The sequence below is a fragment of the Stegostoma tigrinum genome, unplaced genomic scaffold (assembly GCF_030684315.1).
Source record: "Stegostoma tigrinum isolate sSteTig4 unplaced genomic scaffold, sSteTig4.hap1 scaffold_294, whole genome shotgun sequence".
In the NCBI taxonomy this organism is placed as follows: Eukaryota; Metazoa; Chordata; class Chondrichthyes; order Orectolobiformes; family Stegostomatidae; genus Stegostoma; species Stegostoma tigrinum.
Window position 1 is genome coordinate 139,891 of NW_026728222.1, and position 19,096 is coordinate 158,986.

Consider the following 19,096-nt stretch of genomic DNA (forward strand, 5'->3'; position numbering starts at 1 on the left):
GGTATCGCAAATGACCAATCAAAGACTTGTTAAGTGTTATCATGGTTTCTGCCTCTACCACCCACACAGTCGGTGCGTTCCACATTCTCACCACAGTTTTGGTGCAAAAACAAGTCAGTTTCCTCGAGAGATAGTAGGAACTTGCCAATTCTGGAGAATCTGAGAGAACAAGGAGTAGAACTGGATGAACACAGCGGGCCGAGCAGCATCAGAGAAGCAAGAAAGCTGACGTTTCGGGTCGACACCCTTCTTCAAATATGGTTGGGGGAGAAGGGGATTCTGAAAAAAATAGGGAGAAGTGGGGAGGCAGATAGAAGATTGGTAAAGGAGAAGTTAGGTGAACTGTCCTGTGCTGTCCACTCACTGTCCCCTGCTCCAGAATCATAGAATAAGAGAATACTTCAGAATTAGACCATCAGGCCATGAGACATAGGAGTGGAGGTAAGGCCATTCAGCCCATCAAGTCCACTCCGCCATTTAAATCATGGCTGATGGGCATTTCAACACCACTTCCCTGCACTCTCCGCGTAGCCCTTGATTCCTTTTGAGATCAAGAATTTGTCGATCTCTGCCTTGAAGGCGTCCAACATCCCGGCCTCCACTGCACTCTGCGGCAATGAATTCCACAAGCCCACCACTTTCTGCCTGAAGAAATGTCGTCTGATTTCAGTTTTAAATTGACCCCCTCGAATTTTAAGTCTGTGCCCACGGGTCCTCGTCTCCCCTCCTAACGGAAACAACCTCCTAGCGTCCACCTCTTCTAAACCATACATTAGAACATAGAACATAGAACATAGAACAGTACAGCACAGAACAGGCCCTTCAGCCCACAATGTTGTGCCGACCATTGATCCTCATGGATGCACCCTCAAATTTCTGTGACCATATGCATGTCCAGCAGTCTCTTAAATGACCCCAATGACCTTGCTTCCACAACTGCTGCCGGCAACGCATTCCATGCTCTCACAACTCTCTGCGTAAAGAACCTGCCTCTGACATCCCCTCTATACTTTCCACCAACCAGCTTAAAACTATGACCCCTCGTGCTAGCCATTTCTGCCCTGGGAAATAGTCTCTGGCTATCGACTCTATCTATGCCTCTCATTATCTTGTATACCTCAATTAGGTCCCCTCTCCTCCTCCTTTTCTCCAATGAAAAGAGACCGAGCTCAGTCAACCTCTCTTCATAAGATAAGCCCTCCAGTCCAGGCAGCATCCTGGTAAACCTCCTCTGAACCCTCTCCAAAGCATCCACATCTTTCCTATAATAGGGCGCCCAGAACTGGACGCAGTATTCCAAGTGCGGTCTAACCAAAGTTTTATAGAGCTGCAACAAGATCTCACGACTCTTAAACTCAATCCCCCTGTTAATGAAAGCCAAAACACCATATGCTTTCTTAACAACCCTGTCCACTTGGGTGGCCATTTTAAGGGATCTATGTATCTGCACACCAAGATCCCTCTGTTCCTCCACGCTGCCAAGAATCCTATCCTTAATCCTGTACTCAGCTTTCAAATTCGACCTTCCAAAATGCATCACCTCGCATTTATCCAGGTTGAACTCCATCTGCCACCTCTCAGCCCATCTCTACATTATCTTGGAAGTTTTTATTAGTTCTCCCCTCAACCTTCAAAACTGTAGTGAGTACAATCCCAGGATCCTTAGCCATTCATCATAGGTTAAGCCTACCATTCCAGGGATCATCCGTGTGAATTGGACAAGCACTTCATTCCATTGTGTCTGTAACCACTGAAGCCACACTAAGTTCACATTCGGCTCATGTTTTAGCAATAGGCCCGTTGCCTTGAATGTTATTTCATTTTAAGTGCTGTACCAACCCTTTTTCTTTAATGTGAAAAGATTATCCACCACCTCAACTAAAGTCCCAGACAATGAATTCCAAACACCCAGCACCTTCTGGGTGTCTTTTCTTTCCTGAAATTCCTTCTGAGCCTTTTAGCTTAAATGTATGTATCTCTTCCCCCTGGCCCCCAGACCTCCCACCCCATGAATGGTCGTTCTGCTTCCCTCGCCTAGACCCATCAGAATGCAGACCATTTTTTCAGGACCTTCTTCAACCTTCTCTCTTCGGAAGAAAACAAGCCAACCTTATCCAGATAAAACAGTGATGCTGCCTGGCCTGCAGTGTTCCTCCAGCTCCACGCTGTGTTATCTCAGACTCCAGCATTGACAGTTCTTGTTATCTCAAACTTATCCAGACTCTCCATCGAGTTAAAATGCTTCACCCCCTCAGAACATCCTGATGAATGTCCTCCACACATGCTCAAATGCAATCACCTCTTTTCGATAATGAAGAGACCATTAGAACATAGAACATTACAGCGCAGTACAGGCCGTTCGGCCCTCGATGTTGTGCCGACCCGTCATACCGATCTGAAGCCCATCTGACCTACACTATTCCATGTACGTCCATATGCCTATCCAATGACGACTTAAATGTACCGAAAGTTGGCGAATCTACTACCGTTGCAGGCAAAGCGTTCCATTCCCTGACTACTCTCTGAGTAAAGAAACCACCTCTGACATCTGTCCTATGTCTTTCACCCCTCAATTTAAAGCTATTCTTTCACCCTTCAATTTAAAGCGAGAGCAGAACTGCACTCAGTCCTTCAGCTGGGGCCTAACCAAACTCCTGCACAGCTCTTCAGCCATTTGCTTTCCTAACTGTCCCTTTAAGCTGCCATGCCATGTTCAGCAATCTGTGCACAAGCACCCCAAGATAACACCATTGCTCTGACCTTCCTGGTGTCCTGGCATCCATTGAAAGATTCCTTGCCATGTTAGTTCTTCCAAATTGCATTACCATACACTTATCAGTGTTAACACTCCATCTACCACTGACCTGCCCATTTGACCAATGTATAACTTTGGATTGAACTTGCTGTATTTTCCTGGACCCCACGAGCTTTTACCTTCTTTGCCAGGCTCCCATGTGAGACCCTGTCCAAGTCTTTGCTGAAATCTGTTTTCACTGCATCAATTCCCATCTACACACTCCGTCACCTCTTTGAAAGGATCATCTAGGTTTGTGAGGCATGACCTCCCTCTGACAAAGCTATGCTGACCGTTGCTGATCAAACCCCGCTTCTTTCCAAGGAAATTAAGCCTGCCGTTCAGAATATTCTCCAATATTTTCCTATCTACTGATGTGATACTCTCCAGACTGTAATACTCTGCTTTATGTTTGTCATGCATTTTGATAAGCGGAACTATGTTACTTGTTCTCCAGGTAATTCTTCTGATTTTAAATTCACCGGATCACCTTACATGTCCCCAGTCTCTGTTAATTCTGCTCAGGAATTGTGTGCCGAAATGCTCCTTCTCACATGTAAAAGGTGATGTGAATTTCTTGTTTAACACCTGACAATTGCTGTCCAGTTCAAACCATACATTTGCCTCTTCATCCCTCATGAGACCTGGTTTTCCCTGGATTTTCTCTTTCGCTCTGAGACACTTGTAGAAGATTTTGAGATTCTCCCTGATCCTAATCCTGGTCACCAGCGTTCTGTTGCCCTCTATTTGTTCTCTTAATTGCTATGACAAGATCCCCCTGCACACCATACATCACCATCATGGTGGTTTCTCGCGGATGACAGTCTCCCACTCTCAGGCTGAATCTCCGGGTGGCTGCCCAGACCGATGCAGCTACCGTAGGCTCTGTTGCACTTGGGGCAGAAGGCGGTCTTGGGAAGGGGTGAGGGGGTTGTTGATGTAGCTGCATGGCTTCCGCTGCTTCCAAATCAAGCCTCGAGGTGTTGATGCCTTCCCAGGTGCTCCTCAGGCGTCGGACCGTCTTCGGCCGGTGATTCTCGGTGTCTGCAGGAATGTTGCACTTCACCGTTGAGGCCTTGAGTTTATCACCGAGTGCTTCCTCTGCACATCTGGGTCTCGCCTGCTGTTTTGAAGCTGGGATTAGAACATGCGGGGAGTCTCGTGTCAGTCATACAGATGAAGTGTCCAGCCCATTGTGGCTGATCGAGGATGGTCAGTGCCTCAGTGCTGGGGATGTTGGCCTGGTTGACATTAGTGTGTCTACAGGGACTCTGTTGATTTATTCCCTTGATAACTGTTATACACCTCCCTTTTCCTTCTTTTCTGATCCAAGAACAAAGAAAATTACAGCCCAGGAACAGGCCCTTCGACCCTCGAATCCTACGCCAATCGAGATCCTCTGTCTAAACCTGTCGTCTATTTTGTCAGGGTCTTTGCTCCCTGCCCATCCATGTACCTGTCCAGGTACATCTCAAAAGACCCTATCGTGTCTGCGTCTTCAAGCTCTGCTGGCAACGCATTCCAGGCACCCACCACCCTCTTCCTCAGGAACTTCCCTTGCATATCTCCTTGAAACTTTCCTCCTCTCGGTTTGAACTCATGACCCCTTGTAATTGAGTCAATAACTCTGGGGGAAAAAGCTTCTTGCTATCCACCTTGTCTGTATCCCTCATGATTTTGTAGCCCTCAATCAGGTTCCCCCCTCAATCTCCGTCTTTCTCATGAAAATAATCCGAATCTACTCAACCTCTCTTCATAGCTAGCACCCTCCATACCAGGCAACATCCTGGTTAACCTCCTCTGCACCCTCTCCAAAGCATCCACATTTTTTTGGTAATGAGGTGGCCAGAACTGTACGGAGTACTCCAAGTGTGGCCGAACCAAAGTCTTATACAACTGCAAAATGACCTGCCAACACTTGTACTCGATACCCCGTCCGATGAAGGAAAGCACACCATATGCCTTCTTAACCACTCTGTTGACCTGCATTGCCAACTTCATGGAACAATGGACCTGAACACCCAGATCTCCCTGAACATAAATTTTCAGGGAGAGGGGGAAGGCAGATTGAAGATGGACAGAGGGGAAGATAGGTGCAGAGGAGACAGACGAGCAATAAGGAAGGAGAGGAGCAAATATGAAGGAAGGCTAGCTAGTCATATTAGAAATCACAGTGAAAGCTTCTTTCAATACATAAGAAACAAACATGAGGCAAAAGTAGACACTGGGCCGCTCCAAATTGATGCTGGAAGGCTAGTGATGGGAGATAAGGAAGTAGCTGAAGGACTTAATAAGTACTTTGTGTCAGTCTTCACAGTGGAAGACATGAGTGGTATGCCAACAATTAGGGAGAGTCAGGGGGCAAAGTTGAGTATGGTAGGCATTACAAAAGAGCAAGTGCTAGAAAAGCTAAAAAGTCTAAAAATTGCTAAATCTCCTGGCCCCGATGGGCTACATTGTAGAGTTCTGAGAAAGGTGGCTGAGGAAATAGCAGAGGCTTTGGATGTGATCTTTCAAAAGTCCCAGATGATTAGAAAATTGCTGTTGTAACCCCCTTGTTTAAGAAAGGATCAAGGCAAAAGATGGAAAATTACAGGCCAATTAACCTGACCTCGGTAGTTGATAAAATTCTTGAATCATTGTCAAGGATGAGATTTTGAAATTCCTGGAAGTGCAGGGTCAGATTAGAACAAGTCAGCATGGATTTAGTAAGGGGAGGTCGTGCCTGCCAAACCTGTTAGAATTCTTTGAAGAGGTAACAAGTATGTTAGACCGGGGAAACCCAGTAAATGTTGTCTATCTAGACTTCCAAAAGGCCTTTCATAAGTGTCTCACAGGAGGCTGCTGAGCAAGGTGAGGGCCCATGGTGTTTGAGATGAGCTACTGGCTTGGATTGAGGATTGGCTGTCTGATAGAAGGCAGAGAGTTGGGATAAAAGGCTGTTTTTCGGAATGGCAACCAGTGACGATTGGTGTCGCAGGTTTCGGTGTCGGGGCCGCAGCTGTTCACCTTACGTATTGATGATCTGGATGAAGGGACTGGGGTCATTCTGGCGAAGTTTTCCGATGATACGAAGATAGGTGGACAGGCAGGTAGTACTGAGGAGGTGGAGGGGCGGCAGAAAGAGTTAGACAGTTTAGGAGAGTGGTCCAGGAAATGACTGATGAAATTCAATGTGAGTAAATGTGGGGTTTTGCACTTTGGTAAGAAGAATACAGGCATGGACTACTTTCTAAATGGTGAGAAAATTCGTAAAGCTCAAGTACAAAGGAATCTAGAAGTGTTGGTCCAGGATTCTCTAAAGGTTAACTTGCAGGTAGAGTCCGTAATTAAGAAAGTGAATGTAATGTTGTCCTTTATCGCAAGAGGGTTGGAATATAAAAGCAGCGATGTGCTTCTGAGGCTTTATAAAGCTCTAGTTAAGCTCCATTTAGAATACCGTGTCCAATTTTGAGCCCCACAGCTCAGAAAGGACATACTAGCCCTGGAGCGTGTCCAGCGGAGATTCACACGGAATATCCCTGAAGTGGTAGGTTTGACATACGATGAACGGCTAAGGATCCTGGGATTGTACTCATCAGAGTTTCAAAGGGTGAGGGGAGATCTAATAGAAACTTACAACATAATGTCTGCCTTGGAAGGGGTGGACGCTAGGAAGTTGTTTCCGTGAGGCCGGGAGACGAGGACCCATGGGCACAGCCTTAAAATTAGAGGGGGTAAATTTCAAATGGAAATGAGATGACATTTGTAAAGCCAGAGAGTGGCGGGCTTGTGGAAATCATTGCCACGGAGTGCAGTCGGGGCCAGGACGTTGGATGCCTTCAAGGCAGAGATTGACAAATTCTTGATCTCACGAGGAATCAAGGGCAACGGGGAGAGTTCAGGGAAGTGGAGTTGAAATGCCCCTGAGCCATGATTTAAATGGTGGAGTGGACTTGATGGGCCGAATGGCCCTACTTCCACTCCGATGTCTTCTGGTCTTAAGTAAAAGGGGCGGACATGAAGCCAGTAGAGGTGAGTGTGGGTGTGGAGGTAGGGAGGGGATAGGTCAGTCTGGGGAGGACGGACAGGTCAAGGGGGCGGGAAGAGGTTAGTCGGTAGGGAATGGGGGTTTGGCTTGAGCTGGGAGGAAGGGAATCGGTAAGAGGAAGAACAGATTAGGGGACGAGCTGGGCTGGTTTTGGGATGCAGTGGTGGAAGGGGAGATTTTGGAGCTTGTGAAATCCACGTTGATACCATTGGTCTGCAGAGCTCCCAAGGCTCAGTTAAGGAAGGACAATAAACACTGGTCAGTCAGTCATACATCCAGCAAAAAAAGTTTATTTTTTTCAAAAAATAGGATGCATCTGTTAATCAAGTGGCAAAGCATTATCGAATTTTGAGAAGATTTGTAGCTCAGGGTTGAGGTTCTGGATGTAAGATTGCTCACTGAGCTGGAAGGTTAGTTTGCAGACGTTTCGGCACCATTCCAGGTAAAATCATCAGTGAGCATCTGGAGTTAGGTCCCGCCTTCTCTTTAAGTGTTCCGGTTTCCTTGGGTTGGTGATGTCATTTCCGGTTCCTTTTCTCAGAGGATGGGAGATGGATTTGGCGCCGTCGTGTTCTCCCGAGTGTAGTCTGTGTGTGGCATGAACTGCCAGAGGAGTGACAGAGGCTGTTATACTCACAGTATTTAGAAGTCACCTGCAGGGACACATGAATAGGAAGGGGCTGGAGGGATATGGGCTACAGGCTGGCAAACAGAACTAGTCAGTTACGGTATCTGGTCGGCCTGGAGGAGTTGGACTGAAGAGTCTGTTTCCCTGCTGTACAACTCGACGACTCTGTCTCTCTCTCTCCCATTTTCTCCAAACCCACCCCCCGCCACACACACACAATCTCTGTCTCTCCATCTCTCTGTGTGTGCCTCACTCTATGTCTCTGTCTCTCTCTGTCGTCTTGTCTCTGCCACCTCGCTGTGCACTTCTGTCTCTCTCCTCTCTCCGCTTTCACTCTGTCTCTTTGGTCTCTGTGTGCGCCCCTCTCTATCTCTCGTCTTGTATCTGGCTCCGTTTGTGTGTGCTCCTGCCGTTCTCTCTCCCCTGTCTCCTTGTCTCTCCGTCTCTCCCTGTGAACCTCTCTCTGTCCCCTCTCCCCCGCCCCTCTGTCTCTCTCTTCCTCTCTATCCGAGCCTCTCCACCCGCTCAGCAGGGAGCGTTGTGAGTTTTTTGAACGAAGTTTAAAAATCTCCATTTAAACCCAACCCATCCGCAATCAGACTGCATTTCTAATCCCCTCTCTCTCTCACTCACACACACACACACACAGACACACAGAGAGTCTGTCTCTTTCTCCCTCTCAGTCAATCCCCTTCCTCTCCTGTTCCGACTCACGCCTTTCCCCCCCCGCTCCCTCGGCGACGAGTCCGCTGTCTGGATCCCTTTTCCCGGGAGGGTTCTGAGGACCCAGCTGTTCGGCAACGGGGATCATCGCACCACGCTCCCGTACCCCTACAACCTCCTGTTCTCCAGCGGCCTCCAGCATGACCACCGGGCTGGGAGCAGGCATCCGGGCTGCTGGAGCGCTCGCTGCTCAGTGGCTCGGCCCTGTGCCGGGAGCGGGGATCCGAGGGGGGAGAAGGCCTCTTCGCCCGGCGCCTGGGCACAGCTGCCTGGCACTGAGCCCGCGCTCCCCGAGCACCCGGCCGCAGGTCCGCGACGCCTTCCGTAGCTGAGCAGCCGACAACTATCTCCTACTGCAAGGTAAGCTGGGGGTGGTGGTTTGGGGTGAAGGGAGGATTGGGGACATGAGCACGGTCCCTGTTTCACATCCTGCGCCGCTCCTATCCCAAAGCGAGGGGTTGGGAATGGATGTTTTGGGGGTGAGAATACCCCTCCCCGGGTGAGGGGAAGGCTGGGGACATTGGGAGGGTGTCTATTATCCAGCCTTGCGCGGGTTTCCGTAGCCGACCAGCCTGCAGCTCTCGTACTACATGGTAAAGGGAAGGAGGCGGATGGGATGGGGTCGGGGTTGGAGGATTGCCGTCCTGGAAGTGATTGGACATGGGGAGAGTCACTATTGTACAGCCCAGTGACTGAGTGGCCTACAGCTACTGCAAAAGTGTCGGATTAGGAGAGGGGTGTTGTATGGAGGTTTGGGGTCACGGGCAGCGCCGCTTTCTGCAGCCGAACAGCCATCGCCACAAGATTGGATGGGAGGGGGTGTTTTAGGAGCGAAGGGATGCCACCTCCCCCTGCCGCTGTGGGAAGTAGGATCTTTATCGCACAGCCCTCCGTAGTCGAATAGCACCCCGGCGACAAGGTGAGAAGACAGGAGGGGCTCCCGGGGATGAGGGAAGGACACAACCACTGTCAGTATAAGGTTAGGGGGTGATCATACCCCTTCCTGGGGCTGAGGGGAGCTCCTGATGCCCTGCGCCAAGCGAACAGCCAAGATGGAGCCGCAGCTCTCCGACCTCAAGGGGACCCTGTCTCAGAGGCTGGAGCATTTCTAGCCGGAGCTCTGAGGGAAAGGGTCATCGCACCCAAAACGCTACCTCGGGACTTTTTCTTCACAGATGCTGAGCATTTCCAGCAACTTGTGTTTGCATTTCTACCCGGAGGTGGGTTTGTGGAGAGACACCATGGGACGGGAATGGGTGTGGGGTTTGATGGGGCAGTCACAGAGACTGTCGAGAGAGAGAGAGGCAACCCCTGCGTCAGGGTTTGGAAAATCTCCGGCATTTCTTCATTTCTCTCTCAGCCGAAGGCGCTGCGTGCTTTGGTTTCCTTTCCTCTTGTACTCTCTCCCCCTGTGAATAAAGCCAGAGTGAGTTTGTGGGCGGAGAGAGAGAGAGAAGGGACAGAAAGATGGAAATAAGGGAACATGACAAGGGAGTGAAATTAGAGCCAGCAGAGGTGAGAGAGGGGGAGAGAATCAGAGGGAGGGAGGAAGAGCAAGAAAACACAAACAAAGGAGAATGGGGGGTAACAAGGTGTTGATGTGGATGAACACAGCAGGACAAGCAGCATCAGAGGCTCAGGGAAGCTGATGTCAGAGATGATGGGAACTGCAGATGCTGGAGAATCCAAGATAATAAAATGTGAGGCTGGATGAACACAGCAGACCAAGCAGCATCTCAGGAGCACAAAAGCTGACGTTTCGGGCCTAGACCCTTCATCAGAGAGGGGGATGGGGTGAGGGTTCTGGAATAAATAGGGAGAGAGGGGGAGGCGGACCGAAGATGGAGAGAAAAGAAGATAGGTGGAGAGAGTATAGGTTGGGAGGTAGGGAGGGGATAGGTCAGTCCCGGGAAGACGGACAGGTCAAGGAGGTGGGATGAGGTTAGTAGATAGATGGGGGTGCGGCTTGGGGTGGGAGGAAGGGATGGGTGAGAGGAAGAACAGGTTAGGGAGGCAGAGACAGGTTGGACTGGTTTTGGGATGCAGTGGGTGGAGGGGAAGAGCTGGGCTGGTTGTGTGGTGCAGTGGGGGGAGGGGAAGAACTGGGCTGGTTTAGGGATGCGGTGGGGGAAGGGGAGATTTTGAAACTGGTGAAGTCCACATTGATACCATTAGGCTGCAGGGTTCCCAGGCGGAATATGAGTTGCTGTTCCTGCAACCTTCGGGTGGCTGGTATCATTGTGGCAGTGCAGGAGGCCCATGATGGACATGTCATCTAAAGAATGGGAGGGGGAGTGGAAATGGTTTGCGACTGGGAGGTGCAGTTGTTTGTTGCGAACTGAGCGGAGGTGTTCTGCAAAGTGGTCCCCAAGCCTCCGCTTGGTTTCCCCAATGTAGAGGAAGCCACACCGGGTACAGTGGATGCAGTATACCACATTGGCAGATGTGCAGGCGAACCTCTGCTTAATGTGGAATGTCATCTTGGGGCCTGGGATAGGGGTGAGGGAGGTGGTGTGGGGGCAAGTGTAGCATTTCCTGTGGTTGCAGGGGAAGGTGCCGGGTGTGGTGGGGTTGGAGGGCAGTGTGGAGCGAACAAGGGAGTTATGGAGAGAGTGGTCTCTCCGGAAGGCAGACAGGGGTGGGGATGGAAAAATGTCTTGGGTGGCGGGGTCGGATTGTAGATGGCGGAAGTGTTGGAGGATGATGCGTTGTATCCGGAGGTTGGTGGGGTGGTGTGTGAGAACGAGGGGTATCCTCTTTGGGCGGTTGTGGCGGGGGCGGGGTGTGAGGGATGTGTTGCGGGAAATACGGGAGACGCGGTCACGGGCGTTCTCGATCACTGTGGGGGGAAAGTTGCGCTCCTTGAAGAACTTGGACATCTGGGATGTGCGGGAGTGGAATGTCTTATTGTGGGAGCAGATGCGGCGGAGGCGGAGGAATTGGGAATATGGGATGGAATTTTTGCAGGAGGGTGGGTGGGAGGAGGTGTATTCTAGGTAGCTGTGGGAGTCGGTGGGCTTGAAATGGACATCAGTTACAAGCTGGTTGCCTGAGATGGAGACTGAGAGGTCCAGGAAGGTGAGGGATGTGCTGGAGATGGCCCAGGTGAACTGAAGGTTGGGGTGGAAGGTGTTGGTGAAGTGGATGAACTGTTCGAGCTCCTCTGGGGAGCAAGAGGCGGCGCCGATACAGTCATCAGTGTACCGGAGGAAAAGGTGGGGTTTGGGTCCTGTGTAGGTGCGGAAGAGGGACTGTTCCACGTAACCTACAAAGAGGCAGGCATAGCTGGGGCCCATGCGGCTGCCCATGGCCACCCCCTTAGTCTGTAGGAAGTGGGAGGAGTCAAAAGAGAAGTTGTTGAGGGTGAGGACGAGTTCGGCTAGGCCGATGAGGGTGTCGGGGGAGGGGGACTGGTCGGGCCTGCGGGACAGGAAGAAGCGGAGGGCCTGGAGGCCATCTAGGGACTGGACGTCCATGGTGAAGATGAGGTGTTGGGGGCCAGGGAATTTGACATCCTGGAGGAGGTGGAGGGCGTGGGTGGTGTCACGGACGTAGGTAGGGAGTTCCTGGACCAAAGGGGAGAAAATGGAGTCCAGATAGGTGGAGATGAGTTCGGTGGGGCAGGAACAGGCTGAGACGATGGGTCGACCAGGGCAGGCAGGTTTGTGGATTTTGGGAAGGAGATAGAAACGGGCCGTGCGGGGTTGGGGAACAATGAGGTTGGAGGCTGTGGGTGGGAGGTCCCCAGAGGTGATGAGGTCATGAATGGTGTTGGAGATGATGGTTTGGTGCTCGGGTGTGGGGTCATGAGCGAGGGGACAGTAGGAGGTGGTGTCGGAGCGTTGGCGTCCGGCCTCGTCGATGTAGAGGTCAGTGCGCCATACTACCACTACGCCACCGTTGTCTGCGGGTTTGATGGTGAGGTTGGGGTTGGAGCGGAGGGCTGCCCGTTCTTCAGGGGAGATGTTGGAGTGGGTGAGAGGGGTGAAGAGATTGAGGCGGTTAATGTCTCGACGGCAGTTGGAGATGAAGAGGTCGAGGGAGGTTAGGAGGCCTGGGGGTGGTGTCCAGGAGGAGGACTTGTGTTGGAAGAGGGTGAAGGGGTCAGTGGAGGGAGTTTTAGGCTCCCGGTTGAAGAAGTAGGCGTGGATGCGAAGATGGCGGAAAAACTGCTCTATGTCCAATCGTGACTGGTATTGGTTGATGTGTGGTTGTAGGGGGACAAAGGTGAGCCCCTCACTGAGGACTGACCGTTCGTCCTCAGTCAGTGGGAGGTCTGGGGAGACGGCGAACATGTGGCAGGGCTCAGTGTGGCTGTCTCCTCTGGGGTTGCTGGCTGTGGAGGCTGTGGGCGGAGCGATGAGGTCGTCGGCCGTGAGCGCGGTTCCGTCGGCCGTGGGCGGGGTTCCGTCGGCGGTTGGTGTATCGGGGGAGGCGGCAGCAGCTGCGGTGAGGGTGGTGTGTGAGGTGTTGTACCTGTGGAAGTGGAGGTGGTGAGTGCAGCAGCGATTCCGGAAGTGGTGTCGCCAGCTGAGGCGGATGTGACGTCATCGGTGGGGTCTCCGGCCGTGTCTTCATGGTCAATGGCGGCGGGGCAGGTACAGACTCGGGATTTGGGAGGCGCAGGAATCCTCTTGTGGGTGGCAGGGGCCCGTGAGTTGGTTGTACTTACGATTTTTGGTGTCCAGTAAAGCTGAGTGGAACTGGGTGTTCAGTCTGTGGAACCTGCGGCGGATCAAAAACAGCAGGGGTCCTTTGCAGGTCTGGGAGAGGGAGGCTCTGAGCTGGGGCAGGCTGGATTGCAGTGTGTGGAGGTGCCGGCGCATGGCTGCGAGTGTCAGTTTCAGGAGTCGCAGGGAGAAACGCTTATCTAGGGTCTGAATATTCTGGGTGTCGAGGTGATGTCAGCCTGTCTGCTGTGTTCATTTCCCTTCCTCCTTACGCCCCCACCTCGTCCTGCTCCTTCCCCCCCGCCTCGTCCTGCTCCCTTCCCCCCCCCCTCGTCCTGCTCCCTTCCCCGCCCCTCGTCCTGCTCCCTTCTCCCCCCCTCGTCCTGCTCCCTTCTCCCCCCCTCGTGCGGCGCCCTTCTCCCCCCCTCGTGCGGCGCCCTTCTCCCCCCCTCGTGCGGCGCCCTTCTCCCCCCCTCGTGCGGCGCCCTTCTCCCCCCCTCTTGCGGCGCCCTTCTCCCCCCCTCGTGCCGCGCCCTTCTCCCCCCCTCGTGCCGCGCCCTTCTCCCCCCCTCGTGCCGCGCCCTTCTCCCCCCCTCGTGCCGCGCCCTTCTCCCCCCCTCGTCCCGCGCCCTTCTCCCCCCCTCGTCCCGCGCCCTTCTCCCCCCCTGTATTGATCTCATCTATGACTCAATACACAAAACCAAAAAAATGAAACCCAATGAGATGAATTTTGGATCAGTAATTATACATGGCATAATTGGACAAAAAATGCACTGTTGTTAAAATAATTAGCAATTCAACCAGAAAGGCCACTAATGTGAATCATTTGAAATTACTTAATTGTATAGTTTTAGTATTTGACCACAAGATGGAGAATTCTGTTCAGGTGATGTTGTAGCTAGAAGATAGAAAGATGATAGAAATGTTTGGAGAGATATCGGCCAAGCACAGGCAGGTGGAACTAGTTGAGTTTGGGATTGTGATCAGCATAGGCTGGTTGGACCAAAGGATCTTTTTTCATGCTGTACGACTCTATGAAACTCAAGCTTAATTGTTCGAAACTCACATTCAGACATATCTAACCTTTATCATAATCTTACAGAAAGATAGCGACTTTATCCCTCAGAATTGCAGACTCTTTAATTTTACATCCTCAAAGACATTTAGCAGGGAGAGCATGGATTATAGAGTGAGTTGAGTAGATTGGTTCATTATTAATTCTTAACTGAATTTGATTTATTTTACATTTTTAGACAACATCAGGTGAAGATGTGCGTGATTTCAGCAAGGTGCTGAAAAATAAGTTCAGATCAAAGAAATACTTTGCCAAACATCCTCGCTTGGGTTATTTACCAGTACAAACAGTTCTAGAAGGCGAGAACCTTGAGACGTAAGTTTATTGATGTGCGATTTACTAATGTATCAATGCCCATTTGGGAGTTGACAAATATTGCAGCATTATTCATTCTGCAGCTTTGCAGGAGAGTGAGGTTGTCCATTTGCGCATATGTCAGAAGTACACAATACAAAAACAAGGGGGGCTTAACTGATATCATTGGTCCTCTCGCCTTCAAAACAGTGTAGTTCCTCAGAGAGTACATTTGCTGAGGACTTGTTGATACTGTCACTAACGTGCAACCTTCCTTGATATCTTTCTCTGTCCTCCAGTTCTGTCTTTAAAAACTACAATCAATTACTCTCTCCTGAAAAGAACCTTTGGCTGAACATAGAACAAAGAACAGTACAGGCCCTTCGGCCCACGATGTTGTGCCGTCCTATTATCCCATTAAGATCAAACTACCCTGCATACCGTTCATTTTACTGTCCTTCATGTGCCTATCCAAGAGTCGCTTAAAAGCCTCTAAATGTATCTGACTCCATTACCACTGCCAGCAGCGCATTCCACACACCCGCCACTCTCTGTGTAAAGAACTTAGGTCTGACATCTCCCCTGTTCCTTCCTCCAGTCACCTTAAAATTTCTCCCCCTCGTGATAGTCATTTCTGCTCTGGGAAAAAATCTCTGACTATCCACTCCAGCTATGCCTCTCATCATCTTGTATACCTCTATCAAGTCACCTCTCATTCTTCTTTGCTCCAATGAAAAAAGTCCTCGCCCCCTCAACCCTTCCTCATAAGACCTGCCGTCCATTCCATGCAGCATCCTGCTAAATCTCCTCTGCACCCTCTCTAAAGCTTCCACATCCTCCCTGTAATGAAGCGACCAGAACTGAAGGTAATATTCCAAGCGCTGCTCCATCCCCATGAACGAATGCTGGATTCCAAATCTCTTTCCTCTTGATGCTTTAAATTCATTGCTGTCTTTCATGTAATTTCATACTTGAATTCACCGGATCAACTTGCCCCTGCATTTCTGAGACGCTCACAGGGACCGGCCCCCGCAGCCCTCTCCCACTCACGGCGATTTGCCTCCGCAGCCCTCTCCCGCTGGCGGCGACCGGCCCCCGCAGCCCTGTCCCGCTCACTGCGATTTGCCCCCTGCAGCCCTGTCCTGCTCACGGGGACGGGCCCCCTGCAGCCCTATCCCGCTCAGGGGGACCGGCCCCCGCAGTACAGTCCTGCTCACGGGGACCTGCCCCCGCAGCACTGGCCCGCTCACAGCGATTTGCCCCCGCAGTCCTGACCCGCTCACGGCGATTTGCCCCCGCAGTCCTGACCCGCCCCCGCAGCCCTGTCCCCCTCAGAGGGACGGCCCCCCGCGGCCCTGTCCCGCCCACGGGCCCCGGCCCCCCGCAGCCCTGTCCCGCCCACGGGCCCCGGCCCCCCGCAGCCCTGACGGGCCCCGGCCCCCCGGTCGGCATGGAGGAGTTGGACTGAAGGGTCTGTTTCACTGCTGTACAACTCTACAACTCTGCCTCTTTCTCTCTCTCTCCCATTTTCTCCAAACCCACCCCCTGCCCCACACACACAATCTCTGTCTCTCCATCTCTCTGTGTGTGCCTCACTCTATGTCTCTGTATCTCTCTCTCTGTCGTCTTGTCTCTGCCACTTCGCTGTGCACTTCTCTGTCTCTTTGGTCTGTGTGTGTGTGCGCCCCTCTGTCTCTCCTCTTGTCTCTGCCTCCCTCTGTGTGTGCTTCTGCCGTTCTCTCTCCCCTGTCTCTCCGTCTCTCCCTGTGACCTCTCTCTGCCCCCTCTCCCCCGCCCCCCTATCTTTCCCTGTGTCTCTCTTCCTCTCTGTCCGAGCCTCTCCACTCGCTCAGCAGGCAGCGTTCTGGGTTTCGTTCGAACAAAGTTTAAAAATCTCTGTTTAAACCCAACCCATCCACAATCAGACTGCATTTCTAATCCCCTCTCTCTCTCACACACACTCTGTCTCTTTCTCCCTCGCAGTCAATCCCCTTCCTCTCCTGTTCCTACTCACGCCTTTTTCCCCCTCTCCCTCGGCGACGAGTCCGCTGTCTGGATCCCTTTTCCCGGGAGGGGCTGAGGACCCAGGGTTTCGGCAGCGGGGATCATCGCACCACGCTCCTGGACCCCTACAACCCCCTGTTCTCCAGCGGCCTCCAGCATGACCACCGGGCTAGGAGCAGGCATCCGGGCTGCTGGAGCGCTCGCTGCTCATTGGCTCGGCCCTGCGCCGCCTTTGCCAGGAGCGGGGATCTGAGGTGGGAGAAGGCCTCTTTGCCCGGCTCCTGGGCACAGCTACCTGCCTGAACAGCTGCCTGGCACCGAGCCTGCGCTCCCCGAGTACCTGGCCGCGTTACGCGACGCCTTCCGTGGCTGAGCAGCCGACAACAATCTCCGACTGCAAGGTCACAGCGGGGTTTGGGGTGAAGGGAGGACTGGGGACATGAGCACGATCCCTGTTTCACACCCTGCGCCGCTCCTATCACAAAGCGAGGGGTTGGGAATGTATGTTTTGGGGGTGAGAATACCCCTCCCCGGGTGAGGGGAAGGCTGGGGACATTGGGAGGGTGTCTATTATACAGCCCTGCGCGGGTTTCCGTAGCAGAACTGCCTACAGCTCTCCGACTACAAGGTAAAGGGAAGGAGCGGGATGGGATGGGGTAGGCGTTGGAGGATAGCCGTCCTGGAAGCGAGGGGACATGGGGAGAGTCACTATCGTACAGCCCTGTGACTGAGTGGCCTACAGCTACTGCAAAAGGGTCGTGGTGGGGGTTGGGTTCGGAGAGGGGTGTTGTCGGGAGGTTTGGGGTCACGGGCAGCGCTGCTTTCTGCAGCCGAACAGCCACTGCCACAAGATGAGATGGGAGGAGGTTGAGGAGTAAAGGGATGCCCCCTTCCCCCGCGGCTGTGGGAAGTGGGCTCTTTATCGCACCGCCCTCCGTAGCCGAATAGCACTCCGACGACCAGGTGAGAAGGCAAGAGGGGCTCCCGGGGATGAGGGAAGAACACAACCACTGTCAGTATAAGGTTAGGGGGTGAACATATCCCTTCCTGGGGCTGAGGGGAGCTCTTGATGCCCTGCGCCAAGCGAACAGCCGAGATCGACCCGCAGCTCTCCGACTACAAGGGGACCCTGTCCCAGAGGCTGGAGCATTTCTAGCCGGAGCTCGGAGAGAAAGGGTCATCGCACCCAAAATGCTACCTCAGTACTTTTTCTTCACAGATGCTGAGCATTTCCAGTAACTTGTGTTTGCATTTCTACCCGGAGGTGGGTTTGTGGAGAGTCACCATGGGACGCGAATGGGTGTGGGGTTGGGTGAGGCAGTGACAGAGACTGTCGAGAGAGAGGGAGAGAGGCAACTCCTGTGTCACGGTTTGGAAAATCTCTGGCAGTTCTTAATTTCCCTCTCAGCCGAAGGCGCTGTGTGCTTTGGTTTCCTTTCCTCTTGTACTCTCTCCCCCTGTTCATAAAGCCAGAGTGAGAGAGAGTGAATTTGTGGTGGGAGAGAGAAAAGGGACAGAAAGATGGAAATAAAGGAGCATGACAAGGGAGTGAAATTAGGGCCAGCAGAGGTGAGAGAGGGGGTGAGAATCAGAGGGAGGGAGGAAGAGCAAGAAAACACAAACAAAAGAGAATGGGAGGTAACGAGGTGTTCGTGAGCATGAACACAGCAGGACATGCAGCATCAGAGGCCAGGGAAGCTGATGTCAGGATGTCTGCTGTGTTCAACTCCTCCCCCCCCACTCCCCGCTCCTCCTCCTCCTTCCCCACCGTCCTCCTTCTCCTTCCCCTTCCCCACCGTCCTCCTTCTCCTTCCCCTTCCCGACCGTCGTCCTTCTCCTTCCCCTTCCCCACCGTCCTACTTCTCCTTCTTCCCCCGTCGTCCTCCTCCTTCCCCCCCCGCCACCGTCGTCCTCCTCCTTCCCCCCCCCCACCGTCGTCCTCCTCCTTCCCCCCCCACCGTCGTCCTCCTCCTTCCCCCCCCCCCCCACCGTCGTCCTCCTCCTTCCCCGCCCCACCGTCGTCCTCCTCCTTCCCCCCCCCCACCGTCGTCGTCCTCCTCCTCCCCCCCGCCACCGTCGTCGTCCTCCTCCTTCCCCCCCCACCGTCGTCCTCCTCCTTCCCCCCCCCCCACCGTCGTCCTCCTCCTTCCCCGCCCCACCGTCGTCCTCCTCCTTCCCCCCCCCCCACCATCGTCCTCCTCCTTCCCCCCCCCCACCGTCGTCCTTCTCCTCCCCCCCCCCCCCGGTCCTCCTCCTCCTCCCCCCCCCCGCCCCGGTCCTCCTCCTCCCCCCCCCTCCCCGGTCCTCCTCCTCCTCCTTCCCCCCCGACCCCAGCCCTCCTCCTCCTCCTTCCCCCCCCCGCCCGGCCGCCGCCCTCCTTCTCTCTCCTCCCCCGTCCTCCTCCTCCTTCCCCACCCCCGTCCTCCTTCTCCTTCCCCCACCCCCCCCACCCCGTCCTCCTGCTCCTTGCCCCGTCCATTCATCCATCCATTCCTCCCTCCCTCCCTCCCTCCCTCCAGCGATCCATTCCTCCTTCCCTCCAGTCAGTCAAAACAACAAAGCAAATTACAGCACACGAACAGGCCCTTTTGCCCTCCAACCCTGCGCCGATCAAGATCCTCTGTCTAACCTCTCACCTGTTTGCTCACGGTCTGTGTCCATTTGCTCCCTGCCCGTCCGTGTACCTGTCCAAATATATCTTAAAAGATGCTAATGTGTCTGCGTCGCCCACCTCCACTGGCAATGCGTTCCAGGTGCCCACCAACCTCCCTGTAAAGAACTTTCCATGCATATCTCCCCTAAATTTTCCTCCTCTCACTTTAAACTCATGACCCCTAGTAATTGAGTCCTCCGCTCTGGGTGGCAAAAGCTTTTTGCT

General features: G+C 53.1%; 1 protein-coding gene across 5 annotated transcripts in view; it reads left to right on the forward strand.

Moving 5' to 3' along the window:
* The window catches only part of LOC132208097 (utrophin-like), a 102,382-nt gene that overhangs the window by 38,008 nt on the left and 45,278 nt on the right, over nt 1-19,096 (forward strand). For 2 of the 5 annotated variants that reach the window (XR_009444186.1, XM_059643857.1), the window contains exon 2: nt 14,099-14,235. The exons of 2 other annotated variants lie outside the window; for them this stretch is intronic. The gene's annotated coding sequence lies outside the window, so the exon portion shown is untranslated. Of the gene's footprint in view, nt 1-12,709; nt 12,774-14,098; nt 14,236-19,096 lie in introns of those variants that run through there. One more of the 5 variants, XR_009444187.1, reaches the window with a different exon arrangement.